This window comes from Musa acuminata, unplaced genomic scaffold (genome assembly GCF_036884655.1).
Source record: "Musa acuminata AAA Group cultivar baxijiao unplaced genomic scaffold, Cavendish_Baxijiao_AAA HiC_scaffold_70, whole genome shotgun sequence".
NCBI classification, from domain to species: Eukaryota; Viridiplantae; Streptophyta; class Magnoliopsida; order Zingiberales; family Musaceae; genus Musa; species Musa acuminata.
In genome coordinates, this window is record NW_027020351.1 from 157,501 (window position 1) to 167,500 (window position 10,000).

Sequence of the window (10,000 nt, forward strand, 5' to 3'; positions counted from 1 at the left end):
CAAGCCTAAAGAGGCCACCAACCCAACTAAAATGGGACTATTAAGCCTTCGGCCGCCCCTTTACATTCTGTACAAGGCATGAACATGCCAAAAGACAACGGACAGACATAAGCATTACATCCAACATCTTGTTTAGAAGTTTGTCCGTTACATTCTCCCCCACTTATCCCTTCGACGTCCTCGTCGAAGCCTTTGTGAACACTGCAACTCTTCGCCTTTGCTGAGTCTTCAATCTTCCGCTCCAGCTGCAATGCGCCTCCTGGCTCCCAGCTGCTCTCCGCTGCTGTTTCTGAGTAGTCGAACCTTTGATCCGCCATGCTGCTTCAACTCGCCAATGACTCTGACTCTGGTGTGGGGTTGGCTGAGTTGTATTGATCCTCGTTGATTCCTGCGGATCCACCAAATGAAGGAAAAGACCATTCTTACTGCGCCAGTTTCTCAAAATTTTCACATGCTGCTTGAACTGGGTGGATGCTTGTTGGAGCTTTAACGAGCATCGCCTCGCAAACTTCTGAAGTTTTGGGTCCTTCCTCCACAAAATCTGCTCATTGACTCTTCTTTCAGTTAGTTGTCACATCCAAGTAGGTTCGCATCACTTCCGCTTTCGATTGGCATTTCGTTGGGAAATGAAGCGGACAATCTACTCTCAGTAGCACTGATCACCGTTGGTGAGGATTTTGACAACTATTGTCTTCCATTATCTTCGAAGGGTCTTTGAACTTGTGCAGAGCTCCTCTGCTGGATAGATAAGAGAACTGGGGTACTCGGTTTCGCCCATTCTCTTAAGAGTTGAGAAGGCAAAGGTTACTTGACTTCGCCCGCCTCCTCGAGGTTGTACTTCATGCATCGAGCTGGTTACTGGCCTTCGCCTGCTCTTTGCTCACACTTCTGAAGCACTTGAAGTGTTTGCACTCCTTGCGTTGAGTTAGCTACTGTGATTCACCTTCTCAATGCCATTGAACTTCTGGAATGCAGGAAGTTTTCACCCCAACTTGGAGTAATTCTCTGATAGATGAGGTCGCCTCTGGGATTGTACCGTCTTCTCCATCAACCCTGCCGCCTACTCCACTGAGTAGCAAAGGTACAGCACCACGTACTGCCTGCTTCGTTCCTTGGTCGTGCACTCTTGCATGACCCGAAGTCCTTCACTTACGGCTATCTTGATGAGAAACTTGTTGACACCGGTCTTACGAAGTTTCTTGGCCTCTGCCCTTCAGCCTTGTCTCGGTACTTGGAGATTGCCTCTGCATGCTCCACCTCCTCGGCCCCTTTCACGACCAAGCGCTCTCCCTCCGTGAGAGCAAGGGATCAATGACTTGCACGGAAGTCCCGCCTCTGCGGTACCATGGCGCTGCCATGCCCATGGCCCTACTATCCGTCGCTTCGCCTCTGTATCCCTTTCCTTCACAATCAGTAGAGATGTCTCCGTGGCACTCCTCTGAGTCCACCTCCATTCTAACTGATGCTTGATTTTGGGTAGCTAAGTCCCTCTGGACTCATCGTCGCTTCCTCGCCCCTTTCGACCTCCTGCTTCAACACCTCTGTGTTCTCCAAGCAGTCTGTTTGGTCGATGGAAAGACAGACTGCAACTCCCATGCATGGCCTCTGCCATCACATTGTAGGGTTTGCACCGATTCTGTTCTCCTTAGCTTCCTTGGTAGCAACGTTCGCTTACTCGACCTTGTCCTCTGACTTGTCGGGCTCCCTTAAGCGAATATGAGCTCTGGAGCAGTCCAACTCTCCAGCTGCTTCGATCATACCTCTGCATGATCAAGTCCCTCTCATGGGACTCACTGGTACTTGCATTCGAACTCTTCCCTTGGTGGAACCCAGCCCCCATATGCTGATGACCAAGGTTTTCATCCGATGCAAAATTCGGTGCACGCCCGGAAGACCCGCCTCTGCGGTACCATGGCCTTCACTCCTTGAATCCATAGCCCTTCTTGCCGTCGTGTTGTTCACCAAAGCGGAGCTCCCAGTAGCTCCCGATCATACCTCCATATGATCTCATCCCTCACGGGACTATGTCGTGTGTGTCGCATTGCCATGAACTGTTCCACCACGATCCGCTGCACCATGTCGCCTCCTGGTGACATCTCCATTGCATTCTGATCCTTGTGAAATAAACTCGAATTGTGAACCCTCCATGTGTGGCCTCTGCCAATACATCGCAGGGTCTCCTCCACCTTCGATTTTGTTCGCTCCTTTGGCAATCGACCTTCATCCACCCACTCTTGGGTCACACCTAGATGAAGCACCGCTCTAGGACAGTCCGTCGCCTAGTAGCTCCCGAAGTCCACCGACTTCGCTGTAATTTGTGCACCATTGCCTGGATCCTGGGCCTCTGCCCCTACCAGCACAATCTCCGCTGCGCACTGCTTCCTTCATAGCAACTCAAATGGCAACACTGTGGCATATTCTTCAAGAGTACCCGCCTCTGCGTCCTCTTGCCCCGTGCTAAGGCCTTCTGTACCCAACTTCGCCTCCGCAAATTGAGTCGCCTTAGTTCCTCCATCGAATGCTCCTCCGAGATAAGGTGCATGTGCCCCGAAGCTCCCTTCGTCTTTGGCACCATGCAAGATGAGTCCGCTCTGTCAGAATGAAGGACCCAGGGAACAGCATGATTCTACTCCTGCCTCTGCAAGAGTTCATGTCCTTGACCTCTGTCTAGGGAAAGCGCTGTGCCTCTGCTCCATGTTCCAACTTCTATGCTGGCTCCCTTCATGCGGCTTGGGTACTTCGCCAAGTTACACCCAAGTTGCTCCGCTCCTCGTTTTTGCATTGAGTCGATGGTGGCCCTCGCGCCCACCATTCCACGGGTCAGCCCTCCCTTGAGTCCGATCTCCATATCGACTCCAAGTGTGCCTCCATTTGAGTTGCTTTGGGTCGCTCCCCCACTTGATCTCGCAATGCATCCACCAATGCATTCTCTCAAGCGAGATCATGCGACGACTCCTCGCCGCTTGCTCAGTCCATCGAGCTTCGTGGAGTTGTTGTTTGTGAGGTACTCCTCCTCAACATGTGAAGTCCGTCTCACATGATTCTCCCTCTGGAGAGCTGAGACTTATCCCTCCTGGATAACTGTCCCGTTGGAGCAACATCTCTCTTCGTTTCGGAGACCACCATCCCCTTGGACTACTCCGATCTGCTGAACAAACTGTGCATTGTTCTGCCTCTTGCAAACGCACTTGCTAGATTGCGCCTCCACGTCAATACAGCCACCGCTGCACCCCTCAAGGCCTAGCAACATGCTGAACTCGTTGCACACTTCAGCCTCCTCCGGACGTATCCTTCGCATGTCGAAGAGAAAGTTTCAATGCTCCATGGCGCCGAGTCTCGACCGCCTTGGGATGGCCACGAACAATCCATCGTCCGCATACAAGCCCATGCATGAGTACCGAATTCTTCGAGTTAGCAATTCCCCTCACCTCTGTGAGCTTTGCACAACTCTTTCGGTCGCTGAGCAACTCATTCCACTTTGCATGGTCTCGTCCTTTGCCAAGCGCCTCGCTTGCCTTGAGCACCATCAAGTAAAGTTGTCAACGTTGAGCCGTAGCTCAAACTCAGCCATCCCAACCTTTGTGCGCTCCAAATTCTTCCAAGCTTGCCCGTTCTCGTGGTGCCTCTTGCGCGAAGGGTTGGCCATTCCTCTGAATGCCAATCTCAGATGCCCGCTCCTCTGAGCGACTCTTTTCCCTACATCTCCATGCCCGTTTTCCCTCAAACGGTCGCGCGTGTGCTGACTGCCCTCAACGCAGCCCCGCTAGGTCCCCCACGTTTGCATGTCAAGTGTTTCTATGAGTGCTTGTCCCGCTCTGATACCACACTGTCACGACCTTAGCTGGTTTTGCCTAAGGCGTGCGGCACCCTCGCGCGTCCGTCCGCAAAGGTCAGCCTCCCCGAAGCCTCCCATTGTCCCTTAGGACCAACAAAAGAGAGAACGGGTTGAAGAGAACGCCTCAATCGGGATCCACAAGCAAACATGTCCGAAAAACACTTCATAGACAATGCAAATTACAAACAGACTTTAAAAGCTCTGAATAGTTGCACAACAAAGGGTAAAATGGTCCATTACAGACCGAAAAGCTCTCGAACGTGTCCACATGACACAACCTTTATTTACAAGCCTAAAGAGGCCACCAACCCAACTAAAATGGGACTATTAAGCCTTCGGCCGCCCCTTTACATTCTGTACAAGGCATGAACATGCCAAAAGACAACGGACAGACATAAGCATTACATCCAACATCTTGTTTAGAAGTTTGTCCGTTACAGGGTGGCACAGGGCTGGATGGGGCTTTCGTATAGCAGGGACGGTGCTGCCTCTCGCTTCGCTCGCTGTCCGCCGCTCGCCGCTCCCTCGCGCAGCCAAAAATGGCCAGTTTTGTCCCGTTTTTGGGCCGTTTTGGCCAGTTTTTGGCCTGTTCTTGCGTCGCGCGGTGACCGTCGTGAGCGGAGCAAAATGTCAGCCATCTCAGCACCCTGGAACCCCCCGGGTGGCACAGGGCTGGATGGGGCTTTCGTATAGCAGGGACGGTGCTGCCTCTCGCTTCGCTCGCTGTCCGCCGCTCGCCGCTCGCTCGCGCAGCCAAAAATGGCCAGTTTTGGCCCGTTTTTGGGCCGTTTTGGCCAGTTTTTGGCCTGTTCTTGCGTCGCGCGGTGACCGTCGTGAGCGGAGCAAAATGTCAGCCATCTCAGCACCCTGGAACCCCCCGGGTGGCACAGGGCTGGATGGGGCTTTCGTATAGCAGGGACGGTGCTGCCTCTCGCTTCGCTCGCTGTTCGCCGCTCGCCGCTCGCTCGCGCAGCCAAAAATGGCCAGTTTTGGCCCGTTTTGGCCAGTTTTTGGCCTGTTTTTGCGTTGCGCGGTGACCATCTTGAGCGGAGCAAAATGTCAGCCATCTCAGCACCCTGGAACCCCCCGGGTGGCACAGGGCTGGATGGGGCTTTCGTATAGCAGGGACGGTGATGCCTCTCGCTTCGCTCGCTGTCCGCCGCTCGCTGCTCGCTCGCGCAGCCAAAAATGGCCAGTTTTGGCCCGTTTTTGGGCCGTTTTGGCCTGTTTTTGGGCTGTTCTTGCGTCGCGCGGTGACCGTCGTGAGCGGAGCAAAATGTCAGCCATCTCAGCACCCTGGAACCCCCCGGGTGGCACAGGGCTGGATGGGGCTTTCGTATAGCAGGGACGGTGCTGCCTCTCGCTTCGCTCGCTGTCCGCCGCTCGCCGCTCGCTCGCGCAGCCAAAAATGGCCAGTTTTGTCCCGTTTTTGGGCCGTTTTGGCCTGTTTTTGGGCTGTTCTTGCGTCGCGCGGTGACCGTCGTGAGCGGAGCAAAATGTCAGCCATCTCAGCACCCTGGAACCCCCCGGGTGGCACAGGGCTGGATGGGGCTTTCGTATAGCAGGGACGGTGCTGCCTCTCGCTTCGCTCGCTGTCCGCCGCTCGCCGCTCGCTCGCGCAGCCAAAAATGGCCAGTTTTGGCCCGTTTTTGGGCCGTTTTGGCCAGTTTTTGGCCTGTTCTTGCGTCGCGCGGTGACCGTCGTGAGCGGAGCAAAATGTCAGCCATCTCAGCACCCTGGAACCCCCCGGGTGGCACAGGGCTGGATGGGGCTTTCGTATAGCAGGGACGGTGCTGCCTCTCGCTTCGCTCGCTGTTCGCCGCTCGCCGCTCGCTCGCGCAGCCAAAAATGGCCAGTTTTGGCCCGTTTTGGCCAGTTTTTGGCCTGTTTTTGCGTTGCGCGGTGACCATCTTGAGCGGAGCAAAATGTCAGCCATCTCAGCACCCTGGAACCCCCCGGGTGGCACAGGGCTGGATGGGGCTTTCGTATAGCAGGGACGGTGATGCCTCTCGCTTCGCTCGCTGTCCGCCGCTCGCTGCTCGCTCGCGCAGCCAAAAATGGCCAGTTTTGGCCCGTTTTTGGGCCGTTTTGGCCTGTTTTTGGCCTGTTCTTGCGTCGCGCGGTGACCGTCGTGAGCGGAGCAAAATGTCAGCCATCTCAGCACCCTGGAACCCCCCGGGTGGCACAGGGCTGGATGGGGCTTTCGTATAGCAGGGACGGTGCTGCCTCTCGCTTAGCTCGCTGTCCGCCGCTCGCCGCTCGCTCGCGCAGCCAAAAATGGCCAGTTTTGTCCCGTTTTTGGGCCGTTTTGGCCAGTTTTTGGGCTGTTCTTGCGTCGCGCGGTGACCGTCGTGAGCGGAGCAAAATGTCAGCCATCTCAGCACCCTGGAACCCCCCGGGTGGCACAGGGCTGGATGGGGCTTTCGTATAGCAGGGATGGTGCTGCCTCTCGCTTCGCTCGTTGTCCGCCGCTCGCCGCTCGCTCGCGCAGCCAAAAATGGCCAGTTTTGGCCCGTTTTTGGGCCGTTTTGGCCAGTTTTTGGCCTGTTCTTGCGTCGCGCGGTGACCGTCGTGAGCGGAGCAAAATGTCAGCCATCTCAGCACCCTGGAACCCCCCGGGTTGTAACGGACAAACTTCTAAACAAGATGTTGGATGTAATGCTTATGTCTGTCCGTTGTCTTTTGGCATGTTCATGCCTTGTACAGAATGTAAAGGGGCGGCCGAAGGCTTAATAGTCCCATTTTAGTTGGGTTGGTGGCCTCTTTAGGCTTGTAAATAAAGGTTGTGTCATGTGGACACGTTCGAGAGCTTTCGGTCTGTAATGGACCATTTTACCCTTTGTTGTGCCACTATTCAGAGCTTGTAAAGTCTGTTTGTAATTTGCATTGTCTATGAAGTGTTTTTCGGACATGTTTGCTTGTGGATCCCGATTGAGGCGTTCTCTTTAACCCGTTCTCTCTTTTGTTGGTCCTAAGGGACAATGGGAGGCTTCGGGGAGGCTGACCTTTGCGGACGGACGCGCGAGGGTGCCGCACGCCTTAGGCAAAACCAGCTAAGGTCGTGACAATATGGTATCAGAGCGGGACAAGCACTCATAGAAACACTTGACATGCAAACGTGGGGGACCTAGCGGGGCTGCGTTGAGGGCAGTCAGCACACGCGCGACCGTTTGAGGGAAAACGGGCATGGAGATGTAGGGAAAAGAGTCGCTCAGAGGAGCGGGCATCTGAGATTGGCATTCAGAGGAATGGCCAACCCTTCGCGCAAGAGGCACCACGAGAACAGGCAAGCTTGGAAGAATTTGGAGCGCACAAAGGTTGGGATGGCTGAGTTTGAGCTACGGCTCAACGTTGACAACTTTACTTGATGGTGCTCAAGGCAAGCGAGGCGCTTGGCAAAGGACGAGACCATGCAAAGTGGAATGAGTTGCTCAGCGACCGAAAGAGTTGTGCAAAGCTCACAGAGGTGAGGGGAATTGCTAACTCGAAGAATTCGGTACTCATGCATGGGCTTGTATGCGGACGATGGATTGTTCGTGGCCATCCCAAGGCGGTCGAGACTCGGCGCCATGGAGCATTGAAACTTTCTCTTCGACATGCGAAGGATACGTCCGGAGGAGGCTGAAGTGTGCAACGAGTTCAGCATGTTGCTAGGCCTTGAGGGGTGCAGCGGTGGCTGTATTGACGTGGAGGCGCAATCTAGTAAGTGCGTTTGCAAGAGGCAGAACAATGCACAGTTTGTTCAGCAGATCGGAGTAGTCCAAGGGGATGGTGGTCTCCGAAACGAAGAGAGATGTTGCTCCAACGGGACAGTTATCCAGGAGGGATAAGTCTCAGCTCTCCAGAGGGAGAATCATGTGAGACGGACTTCACATGTTGAGGAGGAGTACCTCACAAACAACAACTCCACGAAGCTCGATGGACTGAGCAAGCGGCGAGGAGTCGTCGCATGATCTCGCTTGAGAGAATGCATTGGTGGATGCATTGCGAGATCAAGTGGGGGAGCGACCCAAAGCAACTCAAATGGAGGCACACTTGGAGTCGATATGGAGATCGGACTCAAGGGAGGGCTGACCCGTGGAATGGTGGGCGCGAGGGCCACCATCGACTCAATGCAAAAACGAGGAGCGGAGCAACTTGGGTGTAACTTGGCGAAGTACCCAAGCCGCATGAAGGGAGCCAGCATAGAAGTTGGAACATGGAGCAGAGGCACAGCGCTTTCCCTAGACAGAGGTCAAGGACATGAACTCTTGCAGAGGCAGGAGTAGAATCATGCTGTTCCTTGGGTCCTTCATTCTGACAGAGCGGACTCATCTTGCATGGTGCCAAAGACGAAGGGAGCTTCGGGGCACATGCACCTTATCTCGGAGGAGCATTCGATGGAGGAACTAAGGCGACTCAATTTGCGGAGGCGAAGTTGGGTACAGAAGGCCTTAGCACGGGGCAAGAGGACGCAGAGGCGGGTACTCTTGAAGAATATGCCACAGTGTTGCCATTCAAGTTGCTATGAAGGAAGCAGTGCGCAGCGGAGATTGTGCTGGTAGGGGCAGAGGCCCAGGATCCAGGCAATGGTGCACAAATTACAGCGAAGTCGGTGGACTTCGGGAGCTACTAGGCGACGGACTGTCCTAGAGCGGTGCTTCATCTAGGTGTGACCCAAGAGTGGGTGGATGAAGGTCGATTGCCAAAGGAGCGAACAAAATCGAAGGTGGAGGAGACCCTGCGATGTATTGGCAGAGGCCACACATGGAGGGTTCACAATTCGAGTTTATTCCACAAGGATCAGAATGCAATGGAGATGTCACCAGGAGGCGACATGGTGCAGCGGATCGTGGTGGAACAGTTCGTGGCAATGCGACACACACGACATTGTCCCGTGAGGGATGAGATCATATGGAGGTATGATCGGGAGCTACTGGGAGCTCCGCTTTGGTGAACAACACGACGGCAAGAAGGGCTATGGATTCAAGGAGTGAAGGCCATGGTACCGCAGAGGCGGGTCTTCCGGGCGTGCACCGAATTTTGCATCGGATGAAAACCTTGGTCATCAGCATATGGGGGCTGGGTTCCACCAAGGGAAAAGTTCGAATGCAAGTACCAGTGAGTCCCATGAGAGGGACTTGATCATGCAGAGGTATGATCGAAGCAGCTGGAGAGTTGGACTGCTCCAGAGCTCATATTCGCTTAAGGGAGCCCGACAAGTCAGAGGACAAGGTCGAGTAAGCAAACGTTGCTACCAAGGAAGCTAAGGAGAACAGAATCGGTGCAAACCCGACAATGTGATGGCAAAGGCCATGCATGGGAGTTGCAGTCTGTCTTTCCATCGACCAAACAGACTGCTTGGAGAACACAGAGGTGTTGAAGCAGGAGGTCGAAAGGGGCGAGGAAGCGACGACGAGTCCAGAGGGACTTAGCTACCCAAAATCAAGCATCAGTTAGAATGGAGGTGGACTCAGAGGAGTGCCACGGAGACATCTCTACTGATTGTGAAGGAAAGGGATACAGAGGCGAGGCGACGGATAGTAGGGCCATGGGCATGGCAGCGCCATGGTACCGCAGAGGCGGGACTTCCGTGCAAGTCATTGATCCCTTGCTCTCACGGAGGGAGAGCGCTTGGTCGTGAAAGGGGCCGAGGAGGTGGAGCATGCAGAGGCAATCTCCAAGTACCGAGACAAGGCTGAAGGGCAGAGGCCAAGAAACTTCGTAAGACCGGTGTCAACAAGTTTCTCATCAAGATAGCCGTAAGTGAAGGACTTCGGGTCATGCAAGAGTGCACGACCAAGGAACGAAGCAGGCAGTACGCGGTGCTGTACCTTTGCTACTCAGTGGAGTAGGCGGCAGGGTTGATGGAGAAGACGGTACAATCCCAGAGGCGACCTCATCTATCAGAGAATTACTCCAAGTTGGGGTGAAAACTTCCTGCATTCCAGAAGTTCAATGGCATTGAGAAGGTGAATCACAGTAGCTAACTCAACGCAAGGAGTGCAAACACTTCAAGTGCTTCAGAAGTGTGAGCAAAGAGCAGGCGAAGGCCAGTAACCAGCTCGATGCATGAAGTACAACCTCGAGGAGGCGGGCGAAGTCAAGTAACCTTTGCCTTCTCAACTCTTAAGAGAATGGGCGAAACCGAGTACCCCAGTTCTCTTATCTATCTAGCAGAGGAGC